The sequence below is a fragment of the Balaenoptera borealis genome (genome assembly GCF_965194805.1).
Source record: "Balaenoptera borealis genome assembly, chromosome: 5".
NCBI lineage: Eukaryota > Metazoa > Chordata > Mammalia > Artiodactyla > Balaenopteridae > Balaenoptera > Balaenoptera borealis.
The window spans coordinates 143314041-143333083 of NC_138862.1; positions in this window are offsets into that span (position 1 = coordinate 143314041).

Consider the following 19043-nt stretch of genomic DNA (forward strand, 5'->3'; position numbering starts at 1 on the left):
TCCAGAGACGGGCGCGAGCCGCGGCTATCAGCGCAGACCCCAGAGATGGGCATGGGACACTAAGGCTGCTGCTGCTGCCACCAAGAAGCCTGTGTGCGAGCTCAGGTCACTCTCCACACCGCCCCTCCCGGGAGCCGGTGCACCCCGCCACTGCCAGGGTCCTGTGATCCAGGGACAACTTCCCCGGGAGAACGCACTGCGTGCCTCAGGCTGATGCAATGTCATGCTGGCCTCCACCCCTGCAGGCTCACCCCGCATCCGTACCCCTCCCTCCCCCTGGCCTGAGTGAGCCAGAGCCCTGATTCAGCTGCTCCTTTAACCCCGTCCTGCCTGAGCGAAGAACAGACGCCCTCAGGCAACCTACATGCAGAGGCGGGTCCAAATCCAAAGCTGAACCCCAGGAGCTGTGCAAACAAAGAAGAGAAAGGGAAATCTCTCCCAGCAGCCTCAGGGGCAGCGGACTAAATCTCCATAATCAACTTGATGTACCTGCATCTGTGCAATACCTGAATACACAAAGAATCATCCCAAATTGAGGCTGTGGACTTTGGGAGCAACTGTAGACTTGGGGTTTGCTTTCTGCATGTAATTTGTTTGTGGTCTTATGTTTATTTTAATTTAGAGCTTATTGTCATTGGTAGATTTGTTTATTGATTTGGTTGCTCTCTTCCTTTTTTTTTTAAATATATATCTTTTTTCCTTTTTCTCTTTTTGTTGAGTGTGTATGTGTATGCTTCTTTGTGTGATTTTATCTGTATAGGTTTGTTTTTACTATTTGTCCTAGGGTTCTGTCTATCCTTTTTTTTTTTTTTTAGGATAGTTTTTAATGCTTGTTATCATTGGTGGATTTGTTTATTGGTTTGGTTGCTCTCTTCTTTCTTTTTTTTTATTACTTTTTTATTCTTTTATTTTAATGATATATTTTATTTTAATAACTATATATTTTTTCTTTCTTTCTTTCTTTTTCCCTCCCTTTTTTTCTGAGCTGTGTGACTGACAGGGTCTTGATGTTCCAGCCAGGTGTCAAACCTGAGCCTCTGAGGTGGGAGAGCCGCGTTCAGGACATTGGTCCACCAGAGACCTCCCTGCCTCACATGATATCAATCAGCGAGAACTCTCCCAGAGATCTCTATCTCAATGCTAAGACCCAGCTCCACTCAATGACCAGCAAGCTCCAGGGCTGGACGCCCCATTCCAATCAACCAGCAAGACAAGAACACAACCCCACCCATTAGCAGAGAGGCTGCCTAAAATCATAATAGTTCAAAGACACCCCAAAACACACCACTGGACACGGTCCTGCCCAACAGAAAGACAAGATCCAGCCTTATCCACTAGAACACAGGCACCAGTCCCCCCCACCAGGAAGCCTACACAACCCACTGAACCAACCTGAGCCACTGGGAGCAGACACCAAAAACAATGGGAACTACGAACCTTCAGCCTGCAAAAAGGAGACCCCAAACACAGTAAGTTAAGCAAAATGAGAACACAGAAACACACAGCAGATGAAGGAGCAAGGTAAAAACCCACCAGACCAAGCAAATGAAGAGGAAATAGGCAGTCTACCTGAAAAAGAATTCAGAATAATGATAGTAAAGATGATCCCAAATCTTGGAATTGGAATGGAGAATAGACAAGACACGTTTAACAAGGACCTAGAAGAACTAAAGAGCAAACAAACAATGATGAACAAACACAATAAATGAAATTTAAAATTCTCTAGAAGGAATCAATAGCAGAATAACTGAAGCAGAAGAACGGATAACTGACCTGGAAGATAAAATAGTGGAAATAACTACCACAGAGAAGAATAAAGAAAAAAGAATGAATTGAGGACAGTCTCAGAGACCTCTGGGACAACATTAAATGCACCAACATTCGAATTATAGGGGTCCCAGAAGAAGAAGAGAAAAAGAAAGGGACTGAGAAAATATTTGAAGGATTATAGTTGAAAACTTACCTAATATGGGAAAGGAAATAGTCACTTTCAGGAGGCACAGAGAGTCCCATACAGGATAACTCCAAAGAGAAATATGCCAAGACACATAATAAACTATCAAAAATTAAATACAAAGAAAATATATTAGAAGCAGCAAGGGAAAAGCAACAAATAACATACAAGGGAATCCCCATAAGGTTAACAGTTGATCTTTCAGCAGAAACTCTGCAAGCCAGAAGGGAGTGGCAGGACATATTTAAAGGGATGAAGGGGAAATACCTACAACCAAGATTACTCTACCCAGCAAGGGATCTCATTCAGATTCGACGGAGAAATTAAAACCTTTACAGACAAGCAAAAGCGAAGAGAATTCACCACCAAACCAGCTTTACAGCAAATACTAAAGGAATTTCTCTAGGCAGGAAACACAAGAGAAGAAAAAGACCTACAAAAACAAACCCAAAACAATTAAGAAAATGGTAATAGGAACAAACATGTCGATGATTACCTTCAATGTAAATGGTTGAAATGCTCCAACCAAAAGACACAGACTGACTGAATGGATACAAAAACAAGACCCGTATATATGCTGTCTACAAGAGACCCACTTCAGACTTAGAGACATGTACAGACTGAAAGTGAGGGGATGGAAAAAGATATTCCATGCAAATGGAAATCAAAAGAAAGCTGGAGTAGCAATTCTCATATCAGACAAAATAGACTTTAAAATAAAGATTATTGCACGAGACAAAGAGGACACTACATAATGATCAAGGGATCAATCCAGGAAAAAGATACAACAATTGTAAATATTTATGCACCCAGCATAGGAACACCTCAATACATAAGACCAAGTGCTAACAGCCATAAAAGGGGAAATCGACAGTAACACAATAATACTTGGGGACTTTAACACCCCACCTTCGGCAATGGACAGATCATACAAAATGAAAATAAATAAGGAAACACAAGCTTTAAATGATACATTAAACAAGATGGACTTAACTGATATTTATAAGACATTCCATCCAAAAACAACAGAATACACTTTCTTCTCAAGTGCTCATGGAACATTCTCCAGGATAGATCATATCTTGGGTCACAAATCAAGCCTTGGTAAATTTAACAAAATTGAAATCATATCAAGTATCTTTTCTGACCACAATGCTATGAGACTAGATATCAATTACAGGAAAAAATCCGTAAAAACTACAAACACATGGAGGCTAAACAATACACTACTAAATAACCAAGAGATCACTGAAGAAATCAAAGAGTAAATCAAAAAATACCTAGAAACAAATGACAATGAAAACACAACGACCCAAAACCTATGTGATGCAGCAAAAGCAGTTCTAAGAGGGAAGTTTATAGCAATAAAATCCTGCCTCAAGAAACAAGAAAAATCTCAAATAAACAACCTAACCTTACACCTAAAGCAATTAGAGAAAGAAGAACAAAAAAAAAAAAACCCCCAAAGTTAGCAGAAGGAATGAAATCATAAAGATCAGATCAGAAATAAGTGAAAAAGAAGGAAACGATAGCAAAGATCAATAAAATGAAAAGCTGGTTCTTTGAGAAGATAAACAAAATTGATAAACCATTAGCCAGACTCATCAAGAAAAAAAGGGAGAAGACTCAAATCAATAGAATTAGAAATAAAAAAGGAGAAGTAACAACTGACACTGCAGAAACACAGAGGATCATGAGAGATTACTACAAGCAACTCTATGCCAATAAAATGGACAACCTGGAAGAAATGGACAAATTCTTAGAAAAGCACAACCTTCTGAGACTGAACCAGGAAGAAATAGAAAATATAAACAATAGACCAATCACAAGCACTGAAATTGAAACTGTGATTAAACATCTTCCAACAAACAAAAGCCCAGGACCAGATGGCTTCACAGGTGAATTCTATCAAACACTTAGAGAAGAGCTAGCACCTATCCATCTCAAACTCTTCCAAAATATAGCAGAGGGAGGAACACTCCCAAACTCATTCTACGAGACCGAGATACCAAAACCAGACAAAGATGTCACAAAAAAAGATAACTACAGGCCAATATCACTGATGAACGTAGATACAAAAATCCTCAACAAAATACCAGCAAACAGAATCCAACAACACATTAAAAGGATCATACACCATGATCAAGTGGGGTTTATCCCAGGAGTACAAGGATTCTTCAATATACACAAATCAATCAATGTGATACACCATATTAACAAATTGAAGAATAAAAACCATATGATCATCTCAATAGATGCAGAAAAAGCTTTCGACAAAATTCAACACCTATTTATGATAAAAACCTTCCAGAAAGTAGGCATAGAGGGAACTTACCTCAACATAATAAAGGCCATATATGACAAACCCACAGCCAACATTGTTCTCAATGGTGAAAAACTGAAATCATTTCCTCCAAAATCAAGAACAAGACAAGGTTGTCCACCCTCACCACCATTATTCAACATAGTTTTGGAAGTTTTAGCCACAGCAATCAGAGAAGCAAAAGAAATAAAAGGAATCCAAATCAGAAAAGAAGAAGTAAAGCTGTCACTGTTTGCAGATGTCATGATACTATACATAGAGAATCCTAAAGATGAAACCAGAAAACTACCAGAGCTAATCAATGAATTTGGTAAAGTAGCAGGATACAAAATTAATGCACAGAAATCTCTTGCATTCCTATACACTAATGATGAAAAATCTGAAAGAGAAATTAAGGAAACACTCCCACTTACCATTGCAACAAAAAGAATAAAGTACCTAGGAATAAACCTACCTAAGGAGGCAAAAGACCTGTATGCAGAAAACTATAAGACACTGATGAAAGAAATTAAGGATGATACAAACAGATGGAGAAATATACCATGTTCTTGGATTGGAAGAATCAACATTATAAAAAGGACTATACTACCCAAAGCAATCTACAATGATTCAGTGCAATCCCTATCAAACTACCAATGGCATTTTTCACAGAACTAGAAGAAACAATTTCACAATTTGTATGGAAACACAACAGACCCGAATAGCCAAAGCAATGTTGAGAAAGAAAAACGGAGCTGGAGGAATCAGTCTCCCAGACTTCAGACTATACTACAAAGCTACAGTAATCAAGACAGTATGGTACTGGCACAAAAACAGAAATGTAGATCAATGGAACAGGATAGAAAGCCCAGAGATAAACCCACGCACATATGGTCACCTTATTTCTGATAAGGAGGCAAGAATATACAATGGCGAAAAGACAACCTCTTCAATAAGTGGTGCTGGGAAAACTGGACAGCTACATGTAAAAGAATGAAATTAGAACCCTCCCTAACACCATACACAAAAATAAACTCAAAATGGATTAAAGACCTGAATGTAATGCCGGACACTTTAAAACTCTTAGGGGAAAACATAGGCAGAACACTCTATGACATAAATCACAGCAAGATCCTTTTTGATCCACCTCCTAGAGAAATGGAAATAAAAACAAAAATAAACAAATGGGACCTAATGAAACTTAAAAGCTTTTGCACAGCAAAGGAAACCATAAACAAGACCAAAAGACAACCTTCAGAATGGGAGAAAATATTTGCAAACGACGCAACTGACAAAGGATTAATCTCCAAAATATACAAGCAGCTCATGCAGCTCAATATCAAAAAAACAAACAACCTAATCCAAAAATGGGCAGAAGATCTAAATAGACATTTCTCCAAAGAAGATATACAGATTGCCAACAAACACATGAAAGGATGTTCGACATCACTAATCATTAGAGGAATGCAAATCAAAACTACAATGAGGTATCACCTTACACCGGTCAGAATGGTCATCGTCAAAAAATCTACAAACAAGGAATGCTCGAGAGGGTGTGGAGAAAAGGGAACCCTGTTGCACTGTTGGTGGGAATGTAAATTGACACAGCCACTATGGAGAACAGTATGGAGGTTCCTTAAAAAACTATCATATGACCCAGCAATCCCACTACTGGGCATATACCCTGAGAATGCCGTAATTCAAAGAGAGTCATGTACCACAATGTTCATTGCAGCTCTGTTTACAATAGCCAGGACATGGAAGCAACCTAAGTGTCCATCGACAGATGAATGGATAAAGAAGATGTGGCACATATATACAATGAAATATTACTCAGCCATAAAAAGAAACAAAATTGAGTTATTTTAGTGAGGTGGATGGACCTAGAGTATGTCATACAGAGTGAAGTAAGTCAGAAACAGAAAAACAATACCATATGCTAACACATATATATGGAATCTTAAAAAAAAAAAAAAGTGCTTCTGGAGAACCTAGGGGCAGGACAGGAATAAAGACGCAGATGTAGAGAATGGACTTGACGACACGGGGAGAGGATAGGGTAAGCCTGGACGAAGTGAGAGAGTGGCATGGACATATATACACTACAATATGTAAAACAGATAGCTAGTGGGAAGCATGCACATAGCACAGGGAGATCAGCTCTGTGCCTTGTGTCTACCAAGAGGGGTAGGATAGGGAGGGTGGGCGAGAGACGCAAGAGGGAGGGGATATGGGGATATATGTATACGTATAGCTGATTCACTTTGTTATACAGCAGAAACTAACACACCATTGTAAAGCAATTATACTCCAATAAAGAGGTTAAAAAAAAAAAAATTCCCGTCAATATGAATCTACACTGTCCAATATATGTGAGCATCAGCTACATGGAGCTATTTGGATTTAAATTCATTAAAATTAAATGAGATTGAACATCCACGTCCTCATTCTCATTGCCCTCATTTCAAGTGCCAAATGGCCACATGTGCTCTTGGTTATGGTATCAGATCAGGATGAGAACTAGAACATTCCCATCATCACAGAAAGGTTGATTGGACAGCACTGCTCCAGAACAGTTCTGTTGAATAGATATATAACGTGAAGCACATATGTAATGTAAAATTTTCTAGTAGCCACATTTTAAAAACTAAAAAGTAGGTGAAGTTAATTTTAATATATTTTGGCCCAATATATGCCAAATATTATTTCAGCATGTAATTAACAAAAAGTAATGATGCATTTTGCTTTCTTTTGCATTGTCATCAAAATTTGGTATATATTTTACGTTCACAGCGCATCTTAATTTGTTTTTTTTCTTTTCTGGTATTATATAATTTTTTTTTTTGCACTGCAAATTTTTTTTCCTTTATTTTTATGGAGTTATAGTTGATTTACCATATTATATAATATTATATATGTTTCAGGTGTGCAACATAGTGATGCACAATTTTTAAAAGTCATACTCCATTTATAGTTATTATAAAAGATTGGCTGTATTCCCTGTGCTGTACAATATATTCTTTTTTAATTTTTTGAATTTGAAATACAATTTTTAAAGGTTACTTTCCATTTACAGTTATTACAATATTACAAAACATTGGCTATGTTCCCTGTGTTGTACAGTACATCCTTGAGCCTATCTTACACCCAATAGTTTGTACCTCCCCCTCCCTTATCCCTATTCTTCACCACCCCCCCCCAGCCCTGGTAACCACTAGTTTGTTCTCTATATCTGTGAGTCTGCTTCTGTTTTGTTATATTCACAAGTTTGTGGTATTTTTTAGATTCCATGCATTAGTGGTATCATAACAGTATTTGTATTTCTCTGTCTGACTTATTTCACTTAGCATAATACCCTCCAAGTCCATCCACGTGCTACAAATGGCAAAAATTCATTCTTTTTTATGGCTGAGTAATATTCCATTATATATATGTACCACATCTTCTTTATCCATTCATCTGTTGATGGACAATTAGGTTGCTCCCATATCTTGGCCATTGTAAATAATAATACTATGAATATTGGGGTACATGTATCTTTTCGAATTAGTGTTTTTGTTTTCTTTGGATATATACCCAGGAGTGGAATTGCTGGATCATATGGTAGTTCTGTTTTTAGTTTTTTGAGAAACTAAAAACTCCATACTGTTCTCCACAGTGGCTGCACCAATTTACATTCCCTACAGTTTACAACAGTGCACAAGGGTCCCCTTTTCTCCAGAACCTCACCAACATTTGCTGTGTTCTCTTTGATGATAGCCATTTTGACAGGTACGAGGTGATATCTCACTGTGGCTTTCATTTGCATTTCCCTGATAATTAGCGATGTTGAGCATCTTTTCATGACAACACGTCTTACTTTGAACTAGCTACATTTCAAGTGCTTGATGGCTATATGGCCACCATATTGACCAACACAGTTCTGAACTTTTACACCAGAGTTTCTCAACTGGGATATATTAAAATGATTGTGGGACAGTGCGCTGTGTAGTTCAGGGACCACTGCTGTAAGCTTTGGGCTTGTAAGTGGTGCAGATAGGCCATTCCTAAGATGATGGAGGTGGCCAGATTGCTAAGACTCAATCTGTGTATTAAGAACATAAATATTAGTTTTAAATGAATTTTAAAACACCAGTGTCAAGTTCCTGATTCATCCCTCCCTGCCACGTTTCCTCTTGGGATTAACATACACACACTACTGTATATAAGATAGATAACCAACACGGACTTAGTATATAGCACAGGGAACTCTACTCAATATTCTGTGATAATCTATATGGGAAAAGAATCTGAAAAAGAGTGAATGTGTATATATGTATAACTGAATCACTTTGCTGTACACCTGAAACTAACACAACATTGTAAATCAACTATACTCCAGTAAAATTTTTTTTAATTAAAAAGTAAAAATAAAGCACCCATCTATTTTTCAGATAGGTTGTCACTACTAGTAATTTCTCGAAAAGACACATTTTGGCAGCATGAACCAACTCAGAGTGATACTGTTAACTGAGTTATTTAATCCACTGTTAATAAGTACATAGACAGCTTACTGACTTAAAAGAAGCAATAAAATTTGGAGTTCTGACTGAGAGCCAGATAAAACTTGGAATGGGCACAAATGGAATATATGTTATCTGCAGACATGGCCCAGTTTGTGAAATATCTCCTGCCCTGTGCTTTCGAGGTCCTTCTTTGGTGGCACTATTGGTGACTCCTTAATTAGCCGACATTATATAACTGTGGTAACCATTCTTGGAAAATCATCTTAAAATTCCTCAAAGTGACTCACAAATTATATCTTCAGATTTGGGAAATGTGTCTCTGCACACTGTTTCATAGCTGTGTGCTCTCCTGTGTGTATTTTTTAAACTAAATTTCATCTACCTTGAAGTAATGTTGTAAGTACAAACCTATAATTTACTTTTAAGCCCTTCCTTCTAATAAACTTATCTATGTGTATTGCGTCTAATTATAGCTCCGGGCGTAACCATGTGTATTATTCATCTAAATGAGTGAGCTTGTCTGGCAACAAGGGCTGTTGTTGGCAAGGTTTTGCTGTCATCTGGCCTGAATATTCCCGTCTGCCTCACTGTCTGCTTCAGGAGAGGGAGGTCAGTGGTCAGATGGGGCAGGGAGGCTGGACCCTGGTCCCTAGTACCACGTTTCAGTACTTGGCCATAAACTTGGCTAACTGTGATTTTATTTTATTTTATTTTATTACCTCTTATTTTAAATAAGAGAGATCAAACTGTAGAAATAAAATTGAACTCTCCTTCATTCTCGATGTTCAGATTTCCTCCCCTCACCCCCTCCAATTCTCCCCTGTTCCTTGCACAGCTACCATCTTGAATTTAGGTGTATTTTTCCAGTTCATTTCCTGAAAGACATTGACATAGATATGTATCCATAAATGATATAAAATGTTGTTTTATTAATATGTTTCTAGTTTCTGTAGTAGGATCACACTGTACCTGTGCTACAACTTGCTGTTGGTATAGTTTATCTTAATATGAAAATGTGATACAGATCTAAGAAGATACCTAACTCCTAAATAAGTTATGAAACCTAGTAATAAAACAGCTAACTCCTGAATCCACCACACATCCTGAGAAGTAGAACATCCCCAGAACCATTGAAGCTCCTGTGTGCTACTTCTCCACCCTCTGATTCTACCCAGGAAACTCCTCTCTGGAACTTTTTGTGTATGTCCCTCCATAATTTATTTTCCTGTTTACTTTTAAACTTCGTAGAAATAGTGTCATACCGTATATATTCCTTTTAGACTTGCTTTTTTATCCAATATGCTATTTCTAAGATTTATCAGTGTTAGTCTATATATTTTCACTGCTATGTAGTATTCCTTTGGGTGAATGTATCCATTTTTCTGTCAGTGAACATCTGTGTTGTTTCTAATTTTGCTGTTACAAATAGTGCATCCATGAACATTCTTGTACATGTCTTCTGGTGCACGTGTAAAAGTTCTTCTGGGGTATGTACCTAGGAATGCAATTCCTGTGTTGTATTATAGAACTGTCTATATTCAACTGAACTAGGGAAGTCCACGTTCTCATTCAGAGTGATTGACACCCTCATCAACAATGGGTAGTTCTTGTTTTTCCACATCTGCATCAACACTAGGTTTTGTCAGGCATTTACTTTTGCCTATATATTTTGTGAAATAACACTAACTTGTAATTTTAAGTTTCCTTTCTCTTATTTTAATGAGATTGAGCGTTTTTCATATGATGATGGCCATTCGTGGTTCCTCTTTTTTCCTTTCTAATGGATCGTTAGTCTTTTCCTTATTGATTGATAGGAATTTGTATATTATGGACACTAGAATTTTGTCAGTTTTACATGATCCAAATATCTTTTCTCAGTTTATGGCTTGCCTTGTCACTCTCTTTAGTCAAACTCCAAAACTTTTGACTTTTGCACTTAAGTGTTTAATCCATCTGCAACAGAGTTTTACATATTTATTGAGGTAGAAATCAAATTTCTCTGTTGTCCAAAGACAAAACTGTTTTCTTAGCCCCATCAGTTCTGACATATATCAGATTTTCATATGTGTGTAGAAAAGTTTCAGGAGCTTCTTGGAGCTCCCAAACTCATTCTAGAGTCAACGTGTCAAGTTCAGTTTTTTTAAAAAACTGTTGGACTGTGGATTAGAATTGCATTGGATCAGGGAGAAATTGACATACCCAGGATCCTGGGTCTTCCTACCTATAAACTTGGTGTCTTCATCTATTGATATTTAATTTTCTTGAGTGTATTTCAATGTGTTTTATAATTTTCCCCATAAAAATCTTACATATTTTTTATGAAATTTATTCATAAGTTTCTTATATTTTTAATACTATTATAAAAGGTGTCTTAAAGTACATTTTCTAATTTTGCTGGTGTGTTGAATGCAGTTGATTTTGCCTATTGATCTTACATCCAGCTACTTTGCTAAACTTTTATTAAATTTAATAAATTGTGTATCGATTTGGGGAGGTTTTTTCTGTGTACATAAATACTGCAAATGCCAACAGCTTTATTTCTTCCATCCCAATCCATAAATCTTTTGGGTTTTTTCCTGTGTCTTTCATACCTTGATGAACATGAGCTCTAGCACAGTAATGATTAGAAATGGATATAGTGGGCATCCTTGTCATGTTCCACAGTTTTTAAAGGGTGTGCTTTAATATTTTACCATTGAATATATAGTTGCTATGAGGTTTTAGTATATGCTTTTTATCAGGTTAAAGATGTTTCTTACTATTCTAATTTTGCTAGGAGTTTTTATCTTAAATAGCTATCATTTTTAATAAAAAAGCACCTATGGAGTGCTTTTTCTGCACCTGTAGAGATTATCATTTTCTTCTACTTTAATGTGTTATAAGGTAAATTACAATAATAATTTTCTATTATTAAACTATCCTTGCATTCCCAGAATAATCTGAACTTGGTTAAGATGCATGCTTTTTTGGATTTTGGGGTTTTTGGGGGGTATTTTTGGTGTCACCATACAAAAATGTTCCATAATTATTGACTGTATACTTCATACCTGTGACTCATTTATTTTATAACTGCAAGTTTGTACCTCTTAATCTCCATCACCTGTTTCTCTCATCCACCAACCCCTCCTCCCTTCTGGCAACCACCTGTTTGTTCTCTGTATCTGTGAGTCTGTTCTGTTTTCTTACATGTATTCTTTTGTTTTGTTTTTTAGATTCCACATGTAAGTGAAATGATGTGGTATTTGTCTTTCTCTGTCTGACTTATTTCACTTAGCATAATACCCTCAAGGTCCATCCATGTTGTCCCAAATGGCAAGATTTCATACTTTTTATGGCTCAGTAATATTCCATTGTGTGTATATATATGTACCACATCTTCTTCATCCATTCATCTATCGATGGTACTTAGGTTGCTTTTTGTCTCTTGGCTAGTGTAACTAATGCCGCAGTGAACACTGGGATGCATATATCTTTTCAGTTACTTTTCAAATTACTGTTTTAATTTCTTCAGATAAATACCCAGAAGCGGAATTACTGGATTGTATGGTAGTTCTATTTTTACTTTTTTGAGGAATCTCCATGCTGTTTTCCATAGTGGCTATACCAATTTACATTCCCACCAACAGTACACAAGGGTTCCCCTTTTGTTCACATCCTCGTCAACACTTGTTAATTGTTGTCTTTTCGATGATAGCCATTCTGACAGGTGTGAGGTGATATCTCATTGTGGTTTTTTGTTTTTTAATTATTTATTTATTTATTTATTTATTTATTTATTTATTTACGGCTGTGTTGGGTCTTCGTTTCTGTGCGAGGGCTTTCTCTAGTTGCAGCAAGCGGGGGCCACTCTTCATCGCAGTGCGCAGGCCTCTCACTATCGCAGCCTCTCTTGTTGCGGAGCACAGGCTCCAGACGCGCAGGCTCAGTAGTTGTGGCTCACGGGCCCAGCCGCTCCGCGGCATGTGAGATCTTCCCAGACCAGGGCTCGAACCCATGTCCCCTGCATTGGCAGGCAGATTCTCAACCACTGCGCCACCAGGAAAGCCCCCTCATTGTGGTTTTGATTTGCATTTCATGATTAGTGATGTTGAGCATCTTTTCATGTGCTTGTTGGCCATCTGTATGTCTTCTTTGGAGAAATATCTATTCAGGTCCTCTGCCCACTTTTTAATAGGTTGTATGTTTTTTGATGTTGAGTTGTATGGGTTCTTTGTATACCTTGGATATTAACCCCTTATCGGATGTATCATTTACAAATATCTTCTCCCATTCAGTAGGCTGCCTTTTCATTTTGATGATAGTTTCCTTCACTGTGCAAAGGCTTTTTAGTTTGATGTAGTCCCATTTGTTCATTTTTGCTTTTGTTTCCCTAGCCTGAGGAGACATATACAAAAAAATATTGCTAAGATGTCAATCTTAGATGTCAAAGAGTGTACTGCCTTTGTTTTCTTCTAGGATTTTTATGGTTTTAGATCTTACATTTAAGTCTTTAATCCATTGTGAGTTTAATCATGTATATGGTGTGAGAAAGTAGTCCAGTTTGATTCTTTTGCACGTAGCTGTCCAGTTTTCCCAGCACCATTTATTGAAGAGGCTGTCTTTTCCCTATTGTATATTTTTCCCCCTTTGTCATAGATAAGATGCATACTTTTTTGATATACTGCTCAACAATGAATTTTTTGTAGATATGAACTAATTTCAAAATAAGAAAGAAGACAAATCTTTGTTGGCAATAAAATCTTCCCAAGCACTTTAACAGGGTTTCCCACTTTGCTACAGGGTGTGAGGGGAATTTCTGGCTGTTAGATGTACATATTAGCTTGATGGGGCAAGAGGAATACTGGAGCTAAACAATAATCTCACTTTGCCTTCTGTTACCCTGGGAGAATTAACACAGTTAAGTTGACTTGTGTGGGCCTTATTTTCCTCAGTGAGTTTCTCTGCAGCTGGGGGACGTATGTTTGCTGCTAGTAGCCATGTGGCTTCCCTTGCTTCACTGTTAACCCAACATCATCATCCAATAAACATTTACTTACTAGGCACTGAGGACAAGGCAAAATCTGTTCCTCAAAGAACTTCCAGGGAGGGATGTAAAAAGCAAACAGTTACACAACACAGGTATAAAACAAAAGGAGGCATCTTATCTTTTACAGACCACACTAGTTGGAGGGTGTGGGCGTTGGCCAGGAATCTTTGGGTGGAGAGACAAAAGAAGATTCAGATGGGAATGATACTTGAGCTGAGTCTTATGAATGATGAACATTTACTGTGATCTGCATGAACCTCTTTTGTGTTCTTAGTTAACAAAGGATTAGAGTATTTTTTTTCTCTAGTGTCCCTTGTAGCTTTGAAAATCTATCTTTTTGACGCTATATCACCCTTTTCAGGATCTCAGAAATAATTTTATGCTTTATTAAACATTTGTGCTCCTACCTCTGGTCTACGGTCCTTGGAATCTTTAGTTTCATAAGTTTAGGGTTATGAATGGCAAAACAGAATCTTCTTGGTTCTGTTTTATTTAGTAATACCAACATATTTTACTTAGTAATACCAACATATTTCATTTATAGAATACTGATGATATTGACAGGTGACTCCTTATGTAGAATTAATCTATTAACTTCGGTGTGTTTTTATGGAATGGCTCAATTTATTGTTACCATAAATAGATATTTTTTAAATGCCAAGCTTTATTATAATCTCTAAGCACATTTCATTTGTATGTCTTATTTCAGTGCTGGACCCAAAGGAGACAACATTTACGAATGGAGGTCAACTATATTGGGACCCCCAGGATCTGTCTATGAAGGAGGGGTGTTCTTTCTTGACATTACCTTTTCACCAGACTATCCATTTAAACCCCCCAAGGTCAGTATGAAGTATTCATCCATTTTTAGCAATATGTATTGTTGCATATATATATATATGTGTGTGTGTGTGTGTGTATATATATATATATATATAAAAACGTCTTCTTCAGTGTACATACCTAGGAATGCATGTCTGTTCTCTTAGCGTAGGCAACTTCCCAGGGCTGATTGTATGTAAATGGAAACAGAATGTGAAAAATTTATTCCCTCACCCCAGCCCTTTACGCATACTTCGTTGCTTTTTTCATCCTTCCTCATGTCGCCTTTCTGTGGTACATGCTTGAGTGTAACATAAGACAGCATGTTACGGGTGGAAGCAGGGGCAGAGGGTGCACTGGTGCCAGCCGTAGAACCAGGGGAACCAGACCTGACCTGGGGGTGAGGGAGCCCACCACGGCCAGGCTTCAGGCGCCAGCTGCCAGCTTTGAGTTCGACACCTCCAGGGCTCAGCTGCCCATGTGAATTCCACATGCGCTAGAGTGGAGAGTGTGACCCACAGAGACTGAGAAATCATGTCAGGGAAATGCAATAAAGGAGAATTTATAATAGTCCATTAATAAAAATGATGGATTAATGAAAAGCCATACATAAATGAAGGAAGTATAAGAGCAGCGTCATCAGAACATGGGCGAATTTTCACTTACTTAAGACAAGATTATATCCTTTGAGAATTCTTCACATAACTTTCTACTGCCTGCAAGTCGGTCACTTGACGACTTTAAATTCATTCTTTTTTTTACTTTTTAATTTATATTGCAGCATTTTTGATTAACAATGTTGTGTTAGTTTCAGGTGTACAGCAAAGTGATTCAGTTATACATATGCATGTATCTATTCTTCATCAAATTCTTTTCCCATTTAGGTTATTAGAGAATATTGAGCAGAGTTCCCTGTGCTATAAAGTAGGGCCTTGTTGGTTATCTGTTCTAAATATAGCAGTCATTCTCCACTTTGGAAAGGAAAAGACCCAGAGGACACTGACTCTGTCTGTTGGCCACCAAGCAGAATTCTTACTTCACCTGGCTTACCTTCTCAACGTAGAGGGAAGTAAAACCTATTTGAGTTGTCGGTTGGAGTGAACAATTTAAAAAGCAAGGCTCAGACTAGACCTTCACCTTCCTGTGATCCCCTTCCCTGGCTCCTACCTCCCCTCTTTTATTTTCCTCTCTCTTCCTTTCTTCCTTTCTTTCCATTGAGGTTTGGATCTTGTTTTGGTATCAAAGCAAAAAGTAATAACTATCATTTTACCAAATAGGAAACCCGTGCACAGAGAAACTAAGTAATTCCCCAGCATAATCCGAACGATATCAGGATTGAACCCAGGAAGTCTGGCCCCAAAGCCCCTGTCCCTCACTACAGTACACAGTACATTTTATCCAGAATGACAGCGCTGGTGGCACTGGGAACACCCAGGGCTGCATTTGGTCAGTTTTTAGTGATGAAGCCCCAGTATAACTGATCTTTATTTTCTCCTTCTACTGGGTGGGGAACCTTCTGTCTTCCCTTCTACTTTGGACCAGCCCATAAGTCATCTGGTTTTACCTGTTGCACTGCCGGTGACGTGAGGACCTTCTTCTGCAGCCCCATCAGTAACGGAAGCACAGGTGGCGAGGAGGAGGGAAAACTCAGATCAGGCAGTTGTGCTGCTTACAAGCCTGGTGTGGTCTGTTCTGTGAAACATACGTATCACAGAATGCGTGGGCTTATCCAGCTTCTGCATGACAGAAATGTGGAGATGAAACACACACACCCAGGAGGGAAAACGGATTAATAGGTTAGATAAAGTAATTCCGTTTCTGAAAAGGCCTCCTTGATGGTCTGGAAGGATCGGCCAAAACTAACAAGATGGAATGTAAACGGCTCAAGGTATAGTATTTATTTCATTGAAAGTTCAGAAAGAAATCATGATACAAGATAGGAAAGAGAGACTTACTTTATTGTCATGTAAATAAAATGTGTGGCCTTCTGACTGAGTACAATTCTGTGGGAACTTGAAGTTCTTGAAGCCTTAAGGAGATATTTTTAGGAGAACAATCTCTGGAACTCTGAACCCATCGGATGGTATCAGGGGTGCCTCATGCTCTTCTGAGCTCTTCATTTTCAGAAGGACAAACAGGAATAAGCTGGGGAGGGAAAGAGCTATTAGCATTCTTGAGTTTCTTCACTGGAGTGGGCGTCCGCTGTGTGAACCCATCTCTCCTCCGAAACACCCTAGTAAGGCTGGGATGTTCCCTTTCACAGAGGAGGGGACTTAGATGAGGTTTGGAGAGGTTTTCTAATAATATACAGCCAGGAATCTACTGAACTTGGCCTCCAGGGACCATGTGCTTTCCACTGAATTATACATAGTTACCCTGGAGATGTTTACTAGGAAAAATAGGACCCAGGAGGAATGTGATAGCTGTTCTCTGATGTTTCAGAAACTGTGTGGGGTTAAACTTGCTCCTGGATGGCTGGATGGGACAAAAATAGAAGCAGAAGGGTGTCAGTTACAGGGAAGCAGATTTCGATTCCACGTGAGGAAAATCTGACCCATCGCGGGACAGTCTGCGTTTGAATAGCTTTGCCTCTGAGACCAGGCTTCCCTTTCCTGGGAGTGTTCAAAGAAAAAAGCTGAATTAGAACCTGTCAAGAATACTGCCAGAAAAAAACTAAAAACTAAGTCGCTCCAGTGGATGAATTTGATTAGACAATCTATTAGGACAAAGAAAAATCAAACTTTGGTAATCAAATTATCATTTAAATGCACATTTATTAGAAACCCGTGGGACGTTTTCAAAGCAAATTACCACCACATAATTTATCAGTTTGGGAAATCGGATTTTGTAAACAGAGGTGTTACTCTAAAGGGGAAAGTTTGCCAGTGTCTTGAAAGCTGTTCACTAAAACAAAGACTTACTGATAATTTGGAAGTTTCACGCCCATCCTTTCTAGTCTCCTGTTACTCTAAATAGTCCATATTTGTGATTAAGTCTTGTTTATTTCTCTTTTGCCTTCATCCTTTGCTCTTTTTCCAGTAATCTTAGGCACACACTTCGATTCATGCAGCATTTTCCAGTGCTCTGAAGAATGAACCAGGGTAGCTGTAGGTGTCAGAGAGAATCGTTGATGAGAGCAGAGGTTCACAAATCAACCTGATTCGCCATCTAATCGTTATCAGATATCTACCATAAAATGAGTCTGTTGTGCCACTGAATCCATGAGATCCCTTCTCCCAAACTCTCAGACTGGGAATCCTTACTGAGAACTTTTAACTACTGTCGTGCTCAAATCTGTCACTTAAAGGGCAGTGGAGTGGCTTGGATATCTCTTCTTGCCACAGGGACTTTTTGAGTATCCCACACTCCAGCACCTAACTTCTCACACTTTCAGAGGAACCATTCCAATAATTCCTTCCGGAGGTCACCTAACTTCTAACAAGGCAAGCAAAACACATTTTTCATGCAGTATGTAAATGTTCATTACACTTAGTATACTAGTTTTAAATCAGTCAAGTACCAGTTGTACTGTCAAATGCTGTATCTCAGTACAATTTTTAGTCCACTGATTTTTTTATCTATCAATATGTTTATGCCTCTTTTACCAAATGCATGGCCTGTCTGTCTGTATGATACTGGTAGTCGTCTCTGATGCCAAGTCTTTAGTTGAAAACTTAACCACCAATGATGTCATTTCTCTGAGAAAATATCTGTTTAGTGAAACTTTATCCAGGAATAGTATATATATGGCCAGAAAGAAAAGCATAATACTCCCGTAACCTTGTCTGTGGAGCCTTTAACCATACTCAAATATTTAAAATATTTTTGATCAAAAAAAAAAAAAGCATCATAAATCACTGGTATGTCCCAAAGTCTTTTAATACTGTATTTCTTTTTCAGTATAGACATACATTTTAATGTTATAATTCAGATGTCTATTTACTTGTAAAGTAGGAGTTGTTTTATATCTTATTGGGGATTACATTTGCACACTCATATCATAGATAATTACTCCTGTGCTCAAAACCAGCACTTTTTAAATAGTCTAATGTGTAAATATTTTCATGTGTACTTGAAAAATTCAGAAGCAAAATAATGGAATATGTTTTATTCCTATCGTATTTTTTTTTCTGCTAAAAACCCTTTGAAAAGATTGTGACACACTGTGTCTGGTGTTTCGTATCTTAGAGATTCTGATGACATACATCCTAAGGATAAGGGGTCTTGTTAGGTAACAGGTCAGAGCTGTGTTTTTGTGGTAGAAATACATAGACATAGGCTATTCCTAATTGGCTTTTTCTGTCTCCCTGTGGATCTGGATATTTTATAAAATAAATAAGTGGACCTTCTGCGTAGATCTAAGAGTGGGTCGGTAGAAGGATCAAACGTGCTTGTTGTTTACTTTTAGTATCTCGGCCCACCTACGCCCCAGTG